This window comes from Ixodes scapularis, unplaced genomic scaffold (genome assembly GCF_016920785.2).
Source record: "Ixodes scapularis isolate PalLabHiFi unplaced genomic scaffold, ASM1692078v2 PGA_scaffold10__122_contigs__length_95168666, whole genome shotgun sequence".
NCBI classification, from domain to species: Eukaryota; Metazoa; Arthropoda; class Arachnida; order Ixodida; family Ixodidae; genus Ixodes; species Ixodes scapularis.
In genome coordinates, this window is record NW_024609836.1 from 16,261,405 (window position 1) to 16,279,080 (window position 17,676).

The 17,676-nt window shown below is 48.0% G+C and overlaps 1 protein-coding gene across 1 annotated transcript in view; it reads left to right on the plus strand.

The window, feature by feature from the left end:
- Positions 1-17,676, plus strand: part of LOC8031031 (putative phosphoenolpyruvate synthase) — a 382,894-nt gene that overhangs the window by 593 nt on the left and 364,625 nt on the right. The gene's annotated exons all lie outside the window — the stretch shown is intronic.

Genomic DNA, 17,676 nt, shown 5'->3' on the forward strand with positions numbered 1-17,676 from the left:
CTGGGTTGGATTTTAAAAAGTAGTCGGAACTTTTCTTCTTTTAGAACGCAGCTCTTATGGCGCGTTCACACTGGAAGCGGATACGCAAACGCGGAGCGGATCCCCGCGTTCTGGACCGCAAAGCGGCTGGGATCGAGGGGTTGCAGGGCGTTTTAGCCAACCGCATCGGGACCGATTTGTCCCAACCGCTTTCGCGAACCAAGAAATGGTAACCAATCGGAACGCGACGCTGACATGACGTGACGTCAGTGACTTTCGAAACAAGATGGCACCTGTCGCTGGTGAGAGGTGCCTTCTCCAATCAGTGCCTTGACGCCATGTTGGAGGCATTCGGCGTTTTATTGTCGCAACAGTAGTGCCGTAGGGTCATAGAGCCGTCTTTGTATAACCACATTCCAGAATATTTTCCTCTACTAGTAAATCGCAAAGAGGATCCCCATCTGGCACAAAGTGCCGTCCACAAACCAGTATTTGGGGTACGAAGCTTTTTTATTGAGATCATAAAGTCAACATAATAACCTAGAGCGAAAGGTCCCATGCTTTTTGCCGCGACGGAACGGCAAGGAATAGACGCGTAAACCGGCGGCCCCAATTGGCTGTCCCAATGAGCCCATATCGCTTGCGATGCCTTAATATCCAAAACGAAGCAGCAAAACGCCATAAATAATTCATGTAACATGTTATTTTTTTATTTCTTATACGTTGCAGAAAACACCTAAATCGCGCGTTGACGAAGTTAAAGTGGGTTGACAAGAGCACGAGTATCTTGAACTTGTCGATGCAAAACGAACACATCTCAACCAGCCTATTCCAACATGCTTCCAATATTAAGCCAGTGGTATTCTCAGACTAACATCGACCATTATATGCCACTGCGTTCTTGCAGTGTTGATAAGCCGATGATACTAACAGGCTAACATTGACCATTGTAAGCGCGTGTTTAACCAATGTTGGCAAGGCGGTGCAGACAAGCCCACAGTGTCCATTTTATGCCAGTTCCCATCAAATATTGCAATATTGGTTGGTCACTGTATAAGCTGGGCCATCACTGAATACTGTATATAATGGCATAGGCCATCTGGGAGCAGATTGGCTCAAGTGGATCATCATTAGACTTTCTTTTGAAAATGCTCTTCCCATTTTGGCCCAACACCGCGTGCTGCCTGGGAAGGTAACAAGCAAGCAAAATATCATGCATGGTCATGTATGGCATCAAGATCACGCGCATGGCGAGTAAAACAGTCCCTACAGGGCAACCTGGCAGTGCTCTGCGATAGGTGCCCATGTGACTCAAAATTAGCACAAACAACATTTCTCGGAAATACGCAGCCAAGAAGATGATATTTATAGTGTTCGTTTGTTTCAATGAAGCTTCATTTGAGAGTGCACTTGGTCTTGACTACTTTCTTCTCCCTGTTCACTCGGCGCTCTTCGTTCAGCGCGTCTGACTATTTGCATCTAAGTGACGCACGAAGACACGCTCCCTTTTAATGCAAACAGCTGAAATGCTTTCTACTTAATACACCCTCATTCGTTCCAAATCGTTATAGAATGTTCGTCCGGTGTCGGTTTAAAATGAAACGCCTAGGCGGACTCTATGATGCGAGCTTGCACCTTTACCGTTCATTCAGTCCGTTTGCACCGACACCTTAGCGGCATTGACGTCACATATGAGCCGTCGCTTTGATTTCGAGTTGCGTAAGCATTTTATCCAAATTAGGCTTGGTTCCGACTGAGTACGTAAGGCTGTTTTTTGCTCTCTTATGAAGAAAGAACACACTGGCGCCATCAATTGGGTGGGAGCAATTTCGCGTAATTATTTTTGCGTATCGTTTTGTTACCATAAACTTATAAAACGATTAAGAAATGTTGCTTTCCCTATTGAAAGTTCATCTATAGCTGCCACTATGATTCCTGAAATGTTGTGCCGTACTCTTTAAAAATCTTTACGGTTTCTAGATGTTTGTCAAAGTTGTCTAATGGACCGGACGCACTTTTGAAAAATTCCTAGAAGGTGTAATAAACCTTCATAGTTTTTTTTGGAGAGACCTGTGCCGTCTGTCCCAATTCTTTCCGTTAAATCCCAACACCCATCAAAAGTCCTTTTAACGTCTTTAACACGGGAGTAAAAATAAGTCATTTCCCCTCTCTCTCTCTTATGGTTTGGGGTCACCCCATGGCACTGGATGTTGTTTCTTGTGTTTATTGTTACCTTGTGAGGAGGAGGTTGGTATTCTTTAGGGAGGGTCGTCGAATGCATAAAAGTGAAAATGCGAAATAAAATGAATAGTCGTGTTTGGAGGGAATATCTCTGCATGGTCCCTTTTTTATATATTCAAAGTCTGTGGTTTTTATTCTGGACAAAGGAGTTGTAGTTGCCAGGAAAACTGCCAAGCTTTTACTTCCTTTTTTATCAAGTTGCTTTGGCAATGTTTTAGAAGACGGCAGAGCTAACACCACAACTAGTCTAGCCAGATCCTGGCACTCTGTTTGATGTCACGTGGTCAACCAGACGGATCTACCTAAGAAGCTTAGATGGACTCCGCAATATTCCGTGCAGCAGCATGAAGGCGCCAAAAGTCGAATTTGCGGTTTTACGTGCCAAACCAACGACGGGCATCTGGCACGCCCCAGCGGAGGACTGGGGATTCATTTGGACCACCTGGGGATCGTTTGACGTGCAACCGAAAGCTCGGTTACACGGCGCCTCCTCCGCAATAAGCCTCCGTCAGATCGCGGGCATTTCGGCCGGGATTCGAACCCGCCACATGCGGATCCGTAGGCCAGCGCTCTCGCATCGGAGCCACCGAGGCGGCTATGAAGGTGCTAAGATGGCTGCTATCAACGAGCTGAAGTGATATCTTATCCATTCGGAGTAGATAGGCGAAGAAGAACAGCTTTATTGTCCCTACAGACTTATCTTAAGTGGGACTGCTAGAGATAAGAAAGGCGGGGAGATAAGAAGGGCATCAATTGAAAGAAAACGTCAAGCAGTCGAAATCACGCAAAGCGCTTCCAAATCGGTGCCAGCCCGCACCGATAGCGCTCTTACTTGGGAAGCAATCAACCCATCCGTGACCCGTATCGTCGTCGACTTCGTGCACCGCAGGAAAGAGAAAAAAAAAAAGAAATTTAACGCCACAAAGAAATCGCCTCGATCATTCTGATACACGTCGAGAGCGCAAAATGACACGTGCATGTACTAAGCCGCGTGCATTATATATGGTTTGAAATGGTTTTAGGACGCTTTGCGTGATTCCGGATGGTCTTCACACGTGGCACACTCCTGCGCTGTCCTGGTTCCATCGAAATGATCAAGATATGTTTAAATTGTTTCACGAGAGGAGGTTGTCACGAGCGTGCTTTAGTTAAAAGTTTTCCATCGGCTCTGATTCTTTGGCGGGTGTCTGTGGGGCCTTGAATTCTCAGTGAGCGCTTTTGGTTTTGCGAGGAAAGGAGGTTAATCGCGCTCTTCACGCTATCACTTAGTCTCAAGTTCCGTCGTCATATGCCCGCCGCGCTCTCTTTTACTAGGTTTGGTGTGCTGAGTGCATGTGGGGAGCGACAGTCGCCTGCGGACTCACTTTAGGTCGGCCTAACACTACGATCCGATGGAGCCGATTGTGGCGAAAGTGCATCGTCACGGAGCTCATATTTTTTGTATGTTTGCTGCGACTTACTATTACCCGCAATAAAGGCGCCGTGATCCTGCAATTTCAACGCAGAACGTGTTTATGAGCTGCATTTCATGGAAAAGTGCAACGATCAGGTGTGAAGAAAAAGATTTCCGCGCAGGCCAATCACGCAACATAAAGGATTGCCTGTAGCAGGCAATACATAATCGTCCAAAGCATGCAACATATTTTATAACGAAGAACAAACAATCGAAACCGCATAGATTCACCAAAGAGCTCAGCAGGAATCGAACCCCGGACCATGCTTTCCGCAATCCGACATTTTTGCTTGGTGCCACGATTATTCTTTTCTTTATTGCATAAAAAAAGAAGATTGGAGTAATTTTAAAAAAACGTTGTACAAGTACCAGCAGCGCGTAACAAAACTCGGATTTTGAGAAGGCTTCTAAATACATGTTCAACAATGGCGTATGGCTCGCTCCTCGCGGCGGAGTTCTGTTAAATTTGGTGCCAAAAACTCGAGATGACAACAATAAAGTCAGAACAAACGACGACGGCGCATCCAGCCGCAATGAAAGATGCCCAGGGGCGCCGCAAGAGAACGAGCGACGCTACCGGCGTCATTACTCAACGAGGCCTAGCGACGCCGCAACGCCGCGAGACCCAGATACGGCATGGAACGACTAAAACAGAAGCGGACGGCTCTGAGGTCTCAAGTAACGAGACTGAGCTCCGACATCAATGCAACTATCGCAAACCACTCAGACGAGCGAAGCCTCAACGTATTATCGGTGAGGCTCAGTGAGTTTCGAATACAGCTGAGCAACCTGAACGCATCCATCGAACCACTGGTACCTGAAGGAGATGTTGAGCAAAACTACGCCCGCACGATTGAATATGACGACAAGATTGTCACGTGCATCGCCACCATCGCACGACAGGTGGAGGAACTCTAACGAGCGAGCCCCCAAGTCGGTACAACGCGGATTCACAACGACGACAACGGGCACGTTGCAACCTCTAAGGTGAAGCTGCCGAAACTGGAGCTTCAACGGTTTAGCGGTGCAGCTACCGATTGGCAACCCTTCTGTGAACAGTACAAGCAAGCCATACTTGACAACGACAGCTTTTCTAACGCTGAGAAGTCCTTGTACGTACGGTCGGCGCTTACGGGAAGGGCAGCATCAGCGATAGCCGGCATTCAAGCAACGCGAGAAAACTACACTACCGTGGATGAGCTTCGGTCGGACTGATGTTCTTATTCAAGAACACCTCCCTGAAGTCGGTGTTGATATGACCGCGGCAGATGAAGAGAAGAAACAAGTTCGAGCCCGTAACGTAACACTAAAAAAGAACAGCTTTCGCCTATGCAGCGCCACAGTTCCCTTTCGAAGCTTGTTCGAGTTGCTGCCTGGATACGGCAATTTATACATAACCCTAGACATCACAGCCAAAACAAAAGCGACGGTTTTTTGACGACCGAAGAAGTAGCATTTGCTCAACAGTATCTGATCCTGCAAGTTCAACGAGAGGCGTCTCAGAGAGAGCTCCAATGCGTTAGGCGCTCAGCACATATATGTAAACAACTCTCCGTTACGGGACTTAACCACATATCTGGACAAGGACGGGGTGCTGAGGCTCGGAGGACGCCCCAGTAACGCAGACATTTGCGACAATGCAAAGCATCCCATCATTCTTCTGTCAAATCATCATTTTACCGAGCTTTTGACCAATGCCACGCATTGACGGCTTCTCCGTGCTGGCCCCCTTGAGACTCTGACAGAACTGCGGGGACAGTTCTGGGTCGTCCGGGGAAGACAGCTGGTAAAAAAGGTGCTGAAGAAATGTGTGATCTGTGACCGTGTCAACAGCCGAGGGGCCACCGAGCCATTTGCTCCACTCCCTCGAGACAGAGTAACCCAAGCCACCCCCTTTGAGGTGACTGGAGTGGACTTCGCTGGATCACTCAGCGCAAAGGATAAAGGCAACAACAAGAAGACTTACATCCTCATTTTCACCTGTGCCGTTGCCCGTGTGTCAGGTTCTTTATGGTAAAAAGAAAAGAAACTGAGAAGTCCTTTTGAGTTTTGATATGAAATAAATATATTTGCACATTGTTGGTGTTATTCATCCCGAATCCACGTAAGAAAAAAAAGGACACTTATTGGTAAATAAATAAACGAAAAGGGATTACATCCAAAGTTCGATTTGCCGAGGTTGGCACTGTCCAGGCAGCACCGAGTTCTGGACCAAAACTTGGCTTGCGTCTGGCAGTTTAGGGCATTAAAAAGCCCGAAGAAGCCAAAGTAGTGCCAAACCTGACCTCCCTTGGCAACAGTCCGGGTATCTTGGCCCTAATTCGCCAAACAAGTGCCAAACTTAGGCTTCGCTGCCGGGTAGTTCGGTTATCATCTGGCATCTTCGGGCCTAAATCGCCTAACAAATGCCAGATTTAGGCTTACTGCCCTTTAGTTCGTCAGATCTTTGGCATTTTTGGGCCAAAATCGCCAAACTAATGCCAAAGTTAGGCTTCACTTTTTGATAGTTCGGCTATCACCTGGCACATTCGGGCCAAAATCGCCACAGATGTGCCAGAGTTAGGCTTACTACCTCGTAGTTCGGCAGAGCTTTGGCATTTTTGGGCCAAAATCGCCAAACTAATGCCGAAGTTAGGCTTCACTTTTTGACAGTTCGGCTGTCACCAGGCACATTCGGGCCAAAATCGCCACAGATGTGCCAGAGTTAGGCTTACTACCTTGTAGTTCGGCAGAGCTTTGGCATTTTCGGGCCAAAATCGCCAAACTAATGCCAAAGTTAGGCTTCACTTTTTGACAGTTCGGCTCTCACCTAGAACATTCGGGCCAAAATCGCCACAAATGTGCCAGAGTTAGGCTTACTACCTTGTAGTTCGGTTGAGATTTGGCATCTTTGGGCCCAAGTCGCCAAGCGAGTGCCCAAGTTAGGCTTCGCTTCCCGATATTTTGGCTGTGATCTGGCAGCGACGGGCCAAAGGTGCCAAACAAGTGCCAGAACTAGGCTTACTGCCTTGGAGTTCGGCTGATAAGGTATTTGATGTACGCGGGTGGTGTTCTTCTTAATTAAATAGAAATCAAGTTTTATTCGGCTGGCAACTTTATCTTATTTTGGTTGTCTTTTGATTTCTGCAGTCCAAAGGTTGGCTGAATGTTTTGACGCGGCTGGAGCAGGCTTTGCAAACGCAAATTGTGCCAGATGTTGTACTCGCGCGTAGGTACACAAGCCAATATCGGGACGCGCCGTGAGACTGGTTCGACATTATGGCGCGTTCACACCGGCGATGCGATCTAGTCGCGCCATAACTTTCATCGCAAAAGCGACCATCGCGGGCAAAAAGTGACGGGTTTTGAGCAGTCGCTTGCTGACCCGACGTTTTGCGATGCACTCTAGTCGCGGAGAGGCCGAGCCAACCAACGGCGTTCGGAGCGAGAGCTTTTGAGACGCGTCTCGCCAACGAAGGCATTGGACTCGCTCATCGCGCACGCCAAATTGACCAACTAATTACTTTTTTGTTCTTTTTTTTTTTGCGATGCGATTTAGTTGGATCGCGCGACTGCCATCCCCGGTGTGAATCCGCCTTTACAGAAAGTGCTGCCATTGAGCTAACACTGCGCAAGACGGATGTGCGCACGTCTCAACAAGATATATCGTTATTAAGGGGTGTCCAAACAGGACACTACAAAACGCACGACTCCTACAAATCGTGAAAATTAAAGCGGACGCGCCCGCTTCAACCCCGCTTCAATTTTCACGATTTGTCGGAGTCGTGTCCTGTTTGGACACCCCTTTAGGCGGCGCATTGCAAAAGCGAGCGTGGCTCTGTGCGTGTCTTGCATTGTGATTGAGCACTGTCAAATCCTAGCGATAACAAAGTGCGGAAACGACCGTGGCTCTATGGCGCGGTTCCCGCATCACACTTGGGGGATGAAAATGAAATCCCGGAAATTGTACTATTTTAGCGTGTTGATACTTTTTAAACATTAAAAAGTGGAGACATAAAAGGGACGATAAAGACAGGACAATCTTTGAACTTTAAAGGCCGCTGTACAAACGGGACGTTTTGCAGAGAAGAACCTTCTCTCCCGAAGCCGGGGGACGGGGAGGGAAAGGTCAAGCGTTGGATGAAAAGAGGTTTAGAGAATGGGATTAGCCTCGGGGCGAGCCATTCGCTCGAGAAGGAGTGGGGACGGAACAAAGCTGCCGTGGTGGTTCCGGCTAAAAGGTGGAAGAAAGTTAAGCTTGTCAAACGGCGACCTCGGATCCGAGGACGGGCACGCCAGAGAATTTGAAAATAGCTGCTTGATTAGCCGGACGACCCAGTGCGGTCTACTGGTTCTAGAAGGTGACTCGGATGAAGAAAACTCGTTTTGGTCGAAAACTCTAAAAGCATTCTGGACGTGAACTCTTGCCACAGATAAAAATAACACATGCATGAAAAACTGCCAAGGCACCTAAGCTTTCGCCTATGATGTGGGAATGCGTGAGCATTACAGGCAGAGTTATGTTGGCGCAACTTGCAATAAAGACAGAAAAAAAAAAAAGTTATGTTGGCGCAACGGTTAGCGCGCTAGTTTCACGATCAAGAGGGCCTAGCTTCGAAACCGGGCGGGGGATGGTTTTATTTTCTTGTGTTATTTTTTTTTTCGTTTTTTTTTTTTGTTTGGTCACGTGACAAGAAAAATCACATGAACAGAATTTTTTTTGGCCAAGTCACCAGAGATTTTTTTTCTAATTTCTCCTTTTCCTCTGTCTTTCTTTCTTTCTTTCTTTCTTTCTTTTTTTTTTTTTTTTCCTTTTTTTCGGTTTATGCTTCCTATCGCAAAACTCCTTGCACCTATTTCGCGTTACATTGGCGTTAGCCAAATCATTTCATTTATGGCAGGGAATTCTGCGGGAGAGAGAGAGAGATTTTGGGGGTTAATGGCGCAAAAGCTACGAGGCCATCTGCGCCAAACTAGTTGTAAGGATCATTGTACTAAAGGAAAGGTTTTACAAAAGATGGACCAAAAAGCTAGAGTCGGTGTAAAAGGCCAATACTGCTAAGAAATTCCATTACCCGTTCAAAAGAGACTAGAGGATTCTCTCCCACAAGGAGAGCAGGATGAAATGGGATCTGATATTGGAAAAATTCAGGGAAATGAATGCGGCGCTTGGGCTGAAGGTCGGGACACAGCCACAAGATATGCAAAACAGTGAGCCTGTCACCACACAGATCACACACAGGTGGATCTTCTCCCGAAAGCAGATACCTATGAGTTATAAATGAGTGTCCAATTCTCAGACGGCACAACAACGTTTCATGAAGTCGGCTCTTGCATGAAGAGCTTTCCCAAACTCCTAATGTAGGTTTGGTAACATGAAGCTTGTTATCGCACTCCATGTCCCATTCCAATTGCCAAGAATGAAGAATTGAGGACTTCACCAAGGGCTTAATATCTTGATAGGGTAGACAGGAGAGTGATTGTGGAAGGTTCCCAGCAGACCCTGCAAGTTTGTCGGCTTCTTCATTACCATGAATGCCAATGTGACTGGGCACCCAACAAAATTTTATATTTTGACCCCCCTGCAAAGCAGAGTTAAGTTTATATCGAATTTGTTGTACAAGCATATTTTTAGTATCTTTAAGAGAGCAAACTGCAAGAATCACACTTTGAGAGTCAACAAACAGGACTGCCCTCAGTATTTTATTATTGATAATATATTCAATCGCCATTGATACCGCATAGAGCTCCGCAGTAAAAATGCTGGCGATACAATCAAGTCGTTGAACCTTGGAGAAGCTTTTAGAATACACAGCACAACCGACAAAAGAGGAGGTCTTGGCACCATCAGTATAAACATGAAGATAACCATCATACTTATTTCGCAGTTCTCCAAACTCTTGCTTAATTACAGCATGGGAAATGCCGTGTTTGTTGAACTTTGCGAGAGACCAGTCGGATTCAACTCTCTGTGTTTTCCAAGGTGGAATACCATTGACTTTCCGAACGAGGACGACCTGGTCCAGAGAAAGGTCCAGCGAGGAGCGAAGATGTTCAATGCGGAAGCTTAACGGTCTTACAATGCTTGATTTATTTTCAAAAAGGCGATAGAACCTTGACCTTGTGAGGGAAGAGTAAGTTGGATGCTGATGGTCGGCCAGAATCTTGTAAGCATATGTTAGACTAAGATATGTACGTCGTTTGTTCAGGGACAGCTCATTGGATTCTGCATACAAACTGAGGACGGGGGACGTCCGGAAAGCTCCTGTCGCCACTCGCAAGCCGAGATGGTGAACTGAGTCCAACATCTTAAGGGCAGAGGGCCGAGCCGACCCATACACTACTGCACCATAGTCAATGCGGGATCGTACAAGGGCATTGTATAGCTGCAGGATACATTTTCTATCAGACCCCCAAGACTTGTGAGATAATACTTTCAGAAGGTTTGTCGACTGAAGGCATTTTTGCTTCAGCGCTTTAAGGTGGGAAATAAAATTAAGCTTTCTATCAAATATCACACCAAGAAATTTGTGCTCTTTCCTAACAGGTATAGGAGTTCCATTCAATTCCAGGGACGGATCCAAAGAGAGCCCACGTCGCAAAGAAAAGGGAACACAGACCGTTTTTGAAGCAGAGAACTTGAACCCATTTTCGTCGGCCCACTTGGACAGTTTCTTTATGGCTAACTGCAACTGGCGCTCACAACTAGAAAGGTTACAAGACGATGATGAAATCTGTATATCATCAGCATAAAGAGAATATGAAATAGAGGGTGGCAGCAGTTGTGCGAGTGAATTCATTGTTAGCAAAAACAAAGTAACACTTAAAACACCCCCTTGAGGAACTCCGTTTTCTTGAACAAAGGAATCAGATAGGGCTGAGCCGAGACGAACTTGGAAAGTCCTGTCTGTCAGATATTCCTTTATGCTTCGCAGCATACGGCCCCGGATATTACAGGCATACAGGTTTCGGAGAATCCCATACCTCCACGCTGTGTCGTATGCCCTTTCTAAGTCGAAAAAAACCGCAACACAGTGCTGCCTGTTTACAAATGCCTCACGTATCACAGTCTCCAGGCGAACTAAGTGGTCAAGGGTAGATCGACCTTGGCGAAAACCACATTGATTGTTATCAAATACCCTCTGGCTTTCTAACATGTAGACCAGTCGCCTGTTTATAAGCCTTTCATATGTTTTCCCAAGGCAGCTTGTTAGTGCAATGGGGCGGTAGCTTGATGGTTGTGAGGGGTCTTTGTTAGGCTTTAGGAGGGGGATGATATGTGCGTGTTTCCAAGCCCGAGGGAAACATGCCTTTTCCCACAAAAGATTAAAAAACAGGAGAAGGTTTTCAAGGGATTCTGGAGAAAGCCGGCGCAGCATTTCATAATGAATTCCATCGGGACCAGGGGCAGAAAGCTTTGTCACATTAAGAGCCATCTCAAGCTCGCATCGCGTAAATGGCTGGTTATACGATGCCGAGTTTCCTCCTGACATGACAAGCTTTTGTCGTTCCGCACGAGCTTTTAACTGTCCGAAAGTAACACTGTAGTTGGCCGAACTAGATGAATTATAAAAATGTTCCCCAAGTATGTTGCCAATATCTTTTAGTGATGAAGAAGGGGCATTAAACGTTGGAATGGCAAAGCACCTGTAATCCCCATTTACTTTCCTGTATCTGTCCCAGGCCTCTTTGGCTGGGACAAAGCTGGTTAAAGAAGAAAGATACTTCATCCATGACTTCCGCTTTGCCTGCTTCCTAGTCCAACGAGCCTTGGCTTTTCGTCGCTTGAAATCAACAAGGTTGCTTGGAGTGGGGTATCTGCGAAATCGGCCCCACGCCCTATTTTGGTCCGCCCGGGTTGTCGCACACTCCTTATTCCACCAAGGTTTACATTTCTTCGGTATATTACCAGATGTTTGTGGAATGGACTGCTGAGCAGCCTTTAGTATCTGCTCAGTAACATAGAGTGTAGCGTTCTCAGGGGACATAGACGAAAGAAGCGAAGGATCTAAAGTGGAGTGAAGATTAAAAAGCGCCCAGTCTGCCTTGTCTAATTTCCACCTAGGGACCCTCTTTAAAAGATTAGGCAATGGAACGGTACTCTCTAAAACAACTGGATAGTGATCACTTCCAAAAGGGTTATGAAGAACCTTCCAGGAAAAACAAGGAAGCAATGAAGGTGAAGCAATAGAAAGATCGATGGATGTAAATGAGTTGTGTGCTGCACTAAAAAACGTTGGCTCTCTCCCATTAAGAAGGCATAACCCCGAAGACAATAAAAGACGTTCAATCACACCACCACGCGAGTCTTGACGGGTACTACCCCACATAGGATGATGAGCGTTAAAATCCCCCAAAATTAAAAACGGTTGTGGAAGCTGTCCTATAAGTCCCTGAAGCTCTTGAAGGTTTAAAGGAGCATTAGGTGGCAAGTATAAGGAAACAATTGTTACAAGGCGGTCTAGAAGGAGACGTACTGCAACAGCTTCCAGGGGCGTGCAGAGGGGGACTTGAGAACAAGCAACTCCCCTCTGTACGACCACTGCAACACCACCAGAAGGGGTGGAAGAGGGGCGATCTTTTCTAAAAACCTGATGACGTCTTAAAATATTAAAAGAATTAGTGTTAAGATGAGTTTCCTGCAAGGCGAGAGCGATGGGTCGAAGCTGATCCATAAAATAGTTGACATCATCAATATTTCTTAAAATACCGCGACAGTTCCATTGCATAAAATGTAACTTAGTCATCTATAAAAGGTATGTAAATATAAAAGTGAAAAATAAACTTAGTAAAATAAGTAAGACTGTAAAGTCAACACAAACTAGGTGGAAGACATTGGGATCATCATTTGGGTGGAACAACAGGCTTCTTATTCCTTTTATGTTTACTGGAGGGCGTTTCCCACTCCATATTGTCCTGGTCGGACCCAGGAGCGGACAGATTGTCAGCATCTGTTGACATCTCCACCTCCTGAGAGGTATCCGTTGTTTTTAGAACAGCACTTGTCCGGCCAGGTGTGCGGGGGGGCAAACCCCGACCACGACCGGCTGGGGGGGTTGCAGACGAACTGGGCGACGGGTCGTCTGAGCTCGTCTGGTCCCCTCCTTTCACAGGAGCTGCATGGGCACCATGCTGCTCCTTCGGTAAGGGGGCCCTCTCTAGCGAGCAAGAGCGAGAAGCTCGCTCCGTCTCCCCAGGGGGCGACCTAGGAGAGGGGGCAGGCGCGGCTGCTGCCGGCCTGTCCCTGGAAGGAGGAGCAGCACGCTTGCTACCACCAGGGGCTGGAGGAAGCAGCCGCTGCTCCTGTCGGGGAGCTGGGGCCCTGCAATCGGCCGCCAAGATCTCGAGAGAGACCTGGGTGGCCCTTGACTCCGAGCGTGGTGCAGGGCCCCTGCGCACCACCTCGGCAAAACTCCCCTTTGACAAAAAGGAGAACCGCTTCTTGGCTTCTGGGTATGATATGTTTTCTTTAACTTTGATGGTAAGAATTTCCTTTTCTAGCTTCCAAGAGGGACATGCACGATAATAAGCAGGATGTGGTCCACCGCAGTTAGCGCAGAGGGCCGCAGCCGCCTCGCAAGTATCGGAAACGTGACCTTGACTACCGCACTTCGCACACGTCTCCTTCCCTCGACAGCTGCGTGTTCCATGACCAAAACGCTGGCAACGGAAGCACCGCTGGGGGTTGGGGACGTACGGGCGAATGTGGCAGTTCAAGTACCCTGCCTTGACTGTCTCGGGGAGGGTATGTCTTTCAAACGTCAAGATATCATGTCTCGAAGGAATTTGTTCGCCATCTTTCCTAAACATAATGCGTTTCACGGCGACGACACCGGCACCCTGGAGTCCCTCGAGGAGTTCTTCCTCACTAGTGTGCAAGAAGTCGTCCTCAGAGAGGACTCCACGGACAGTATTTAGTGTGCGATGAGGACTCACCGACACCTTCACGTCAACGATGGTAGTTAGTTTAAGAAGTGCGTCACTTTGTTTTTTTGTATTCACTTCCACGAGAAGGTCTCCAGTGTGCTGTTTTTTAGCCTTGTAGGAAAACCCTACAAGGTTTTCTAGCACCTTTGCTACAATAAAAGGTGACAGCTTGGAAACAGGTCTTTGTTCATCCAGCGAATGAACGATGAAAAACTTATTAAACGTTTCTGTTTCATATTCTTTGTCGATGGTTTTTTGTTCGGGGCAGCGCCTTTTAAGGGCGTGCCCTGAACGGGGTTTGGAGGGGTGGGGCGCCATAAAAGGGCAAAGAGTGTTCGGAATCCGCGGTGCACCGCCCACCACCGAGCCCAACAAGGGGTTAGGTAACGCACCATAACAAGAAGGGCTTGGCTGGAGACGTTACGCTAACAGTGCTGCCGGGAAACTATACCCAAGTGTGGGTCAAGACAGAGGTCTATTGCCACCCAAGGTTAGCCCTTGCCGCCAAAGAGGGGTGAAAAAGGAGCAAAAGAAATGAGAAGGAAGTGAAAGAAACAGGAAAGGTAAAAGCGAAAGATCGGAGGGGATAGTAGAAGAAAAGGCGACTAGACTGAATCATCCTGGCCGGGCCTTACCAGGACTCCCGTCTATGAGAAGCGGGGGCCGAAGTGGTGTATTGCCTCGCCCGGGGGGCCCCGAAGGGTCCAACCCTGCCCCGGGCTCAGCTCAACCACCAGGATGCCCTTTTCCCCAGACACGGGAAAGCCACGCACAGTCAGACGTGGGCGGGCGAACCCGCATGGCTCGGGGTCCGTGGAGACGCCACTCTCCAAACACCTGCTTTCACAGGTGCCCCCTGCGGGGAGGGAATTCTGCGGTACGTATCTTATGTTACTATTACCAACCCTGGATTTCGTCCGGCAACCAGTTTGGGAATGACGACGCCAAATTTGTGTTATAATTTCTTTGAGGTCTAAGGCCTCGTTATCCGTCGGTCTCTAAGATTGGCTCTTCAAGTATCTTTTGGGAAAGAGTTGACGACAGGCCTTTTTGAGGAGCACGTGTGTCGACCAGAGTGAACATTGCTGAAGCGCCTCTAGTGTGATTTTGGCCGTAAATAACTGGAGGCCCCGGGCAAACCAACCCAATGGAGAAAAGTATCTACCTTTCTGGTTTCATAGAGAGCTATGAAAGTCAGACAGGACGAATCCCAGCCGAGTCAAACTACCGGCTTGCAAACGCAATCGTGTTGATAATAGCGCAAAGGAGTTTGTATGACTCTCTCTGGCGGTGCGCAGAGGGTAAAGGCACGGAGGTAATATATGCTTTCGCCCAGTCACCTCGCGAACGGTTGGGTATTGGCTGCAGAGATCCAATTCGCGTTGTTTTATTACGGGATTATATCTTGATTTCTTTGCTCCTAGTTTCACAGACAGAACGAAATCGCTTTTCTCGTGTGGTGTCACGGCGGGAAGACAGAAATCAATCAGAGTACCGAAATTCGACGCTTGTACTCGTTCTATAGCGCTCCCAAAAACCGTGCGATCATGGCTGTGTATCGTCAACATTGCATAAACTGCCGTTTCTTGTACTCGTATTGCATCGTGAGGGAACGACTATGACTGGGTAAACAGAAATAGGGAGAATGGGTGCGTGTGATTTGTTGAAGTTCGAATCAACAAATCGAGCTTCAACGAATGCGATAGTATTGCATTCACTCAACCAGCTATATGAGTTTTCAGATCCTTCCAAGTATGCGACTCGTGTTCTGCCATTGGTACCTCAGTTAGATTAAAAAACAAAATCCACGTTAAAAAAAAAAAAAAAAAATTACGGTGACTCGAGTTGCTCCCGCGCCGAATCATGTTTCACGTAAGCGTAATTTTGGGTTCGATGCACGACGAGGGGTCTTCAATCATAAAAATATTTTGATTACAATTATTTGCGGAGTTAAAAATTTGAAAGCCAAGCAGTGAAGACGATGGTGCTCTTATAAATATAATATACATTTTATTTTACACTGTTTGAATACGCTGCCGTCGTTATGTCCTTGAATTATTGGCTAGCTTGTGGCTGACAGGGAAGTCTTGCAGGACCATTATGATAGGACCTACACTAAACCTGCCGCGCTTCGAAAAATGTTAGCCCAATGCATACCAGCTTGTTCAAGGCGGACGAAGCGTTACGCATCCGGCAAAGCGCATTAAATCGCTGCCCGCGACTTTTTTTTTGTGTTTTTTTTTGTGCAGCGAGATAATCTTTAGTCAAGCAGCACGCCCTCTCTACGGCGGGTTATGCCGGATTAACGGAGGCGTCTCCTAATTCATTCTCCGTGTTGGCCCCTTGGGGGAGGGCGGTGAAGGGAGGAAAGGAAGGCAGGAGAGGAGGAAACGCAAAAAAAGTGGAAAGAGAGAACTTTATTTTCGGCTTCAACCTCAAAACCCGCCCGCTCCGTGGGAGTACCGGAAAGAGAAATCTTGACGGAAGGAGAGGAAGCGAAGGAAGTGTACGCGATCCCCCTGTCCCGCGGGACCAGGTACATCGGGCAAACGGGGCGATGCCTCAACGACCGACTCCGACAACATCAAATGGACGCCGAAAGAGCTGCTTCGGAGTCCAAGCACCCGATCGTCATTCACGGGAGAAAATGTCCCGGTTGCGCTCCTAATTTATGTAATAACAAAAACGGCTTGACATAACAAAAATAACAATTTAATTAAACGTTGCGCCTCTAATGCGGGAGCCATCTTAAAGGCCCATACGCACATTCGCGTTTGAACGCGTTTGAGTGCGTTGCGGAGTCCTCGCGGCCAGGCGCGGTCGCTTGCAGAGCGACGCGCGCCTTTCCGCAACGCTCGGTAGTGCGACGCAAGCCAGTAGAGACTCGCTCAACTTTCCGAAGCGTTGCGGTGCGTTCAGGTGCGTTCGACCAATCAGAAGCCGTAAGAGGAGAGGGGGTGACGTGTTCGCTCGCCCCACCCGGCCGACTCGGCGAGACGTATCCGGTTCGCCGGTCGCAGTGCTTGCTTTTTCGTTTTGGGGAGCGGTGAGGACTGTATTTTCCAAGGCTGCGATGGTTCAAGCTTGACAAAACGTCGGGGAAGCCGGCGAGATTCTCCCAAGATCGAACACTTCGACACTGTCGCCGTGCGCCGCCATGTTGCCTTGGATTTCGCTTCCTATTGGTGAGCCACTAGCGACGATAGCGCGGTCTGGTAAAGATGTCGCTGGTCTGCCGCTGGCGTGGCCTAAGAAGAGGGGAGGAGCCTGGGAGAGGGGAGGGGGAGGGGCTATTGCGGAGCGCCAATGGCGAGGTGCGCGAAGGGGCGCGCGCCGGGAAGCAGGCACGGGCGCTGCGGGCTCCTATTTCAGTTGCTTTGTCGGAGTACAGATGGCGCTACGAGCGCGCTGTCGCGTGGAGTGGGGAAGACAGGGCAGACGGGCGCACCAAGGACGCGGACACCTCTTTGAGTTGCTTTGTCAGAGTACAGATGGCGCTACGAGCGGCGCAGTGCGCTCGTGACGGTTGTGCGCCTTTGCGCTACGCGATGAAACGGGCGCACGGTCGCACTAGCGACGCCGGCGTGCTGTCGTGACGGCTCTTGCGGCGCGCCGCCGTGTTTCGCTTGCTTTTGACGGCTCTGCGCTCGGTCGCGCGTCGTCGCTCTCTGGGCGCGCTTATGGTGCAGGTCACTTGATGAACTCGCGCTCACTTTTCAGCGCGCTTTTAAACTGCAGATGACGGGGCTCTGTAGCGCTTTTGAGTGTACACATTTGAAAAGTGATGGCAGTGAGGTCTACGTAAAACAATCCCTGATTGATAGACAGTTTGACGTCTATTTTTAGGTTATTGGTTGTCGTATCAATACTGCTTTTCTTCTAGCAGTCTGCTAGCTGAAAGGCTCAAGACAAACAAAGACAACGCACTGGGTACATGACCTCGCATTAACGGAGATGAAAGCGAGGAACAGAAATAACTCTCGAACGGTAATAAAGTTGTTATTTTTGCATGAAAAAGCAATGCTTGTAAATTGCGAAGGGAAATGAATTTCCTTATCAGATATTCCTGCTTTCTTTTCACAAATTTCTTTTTCTTT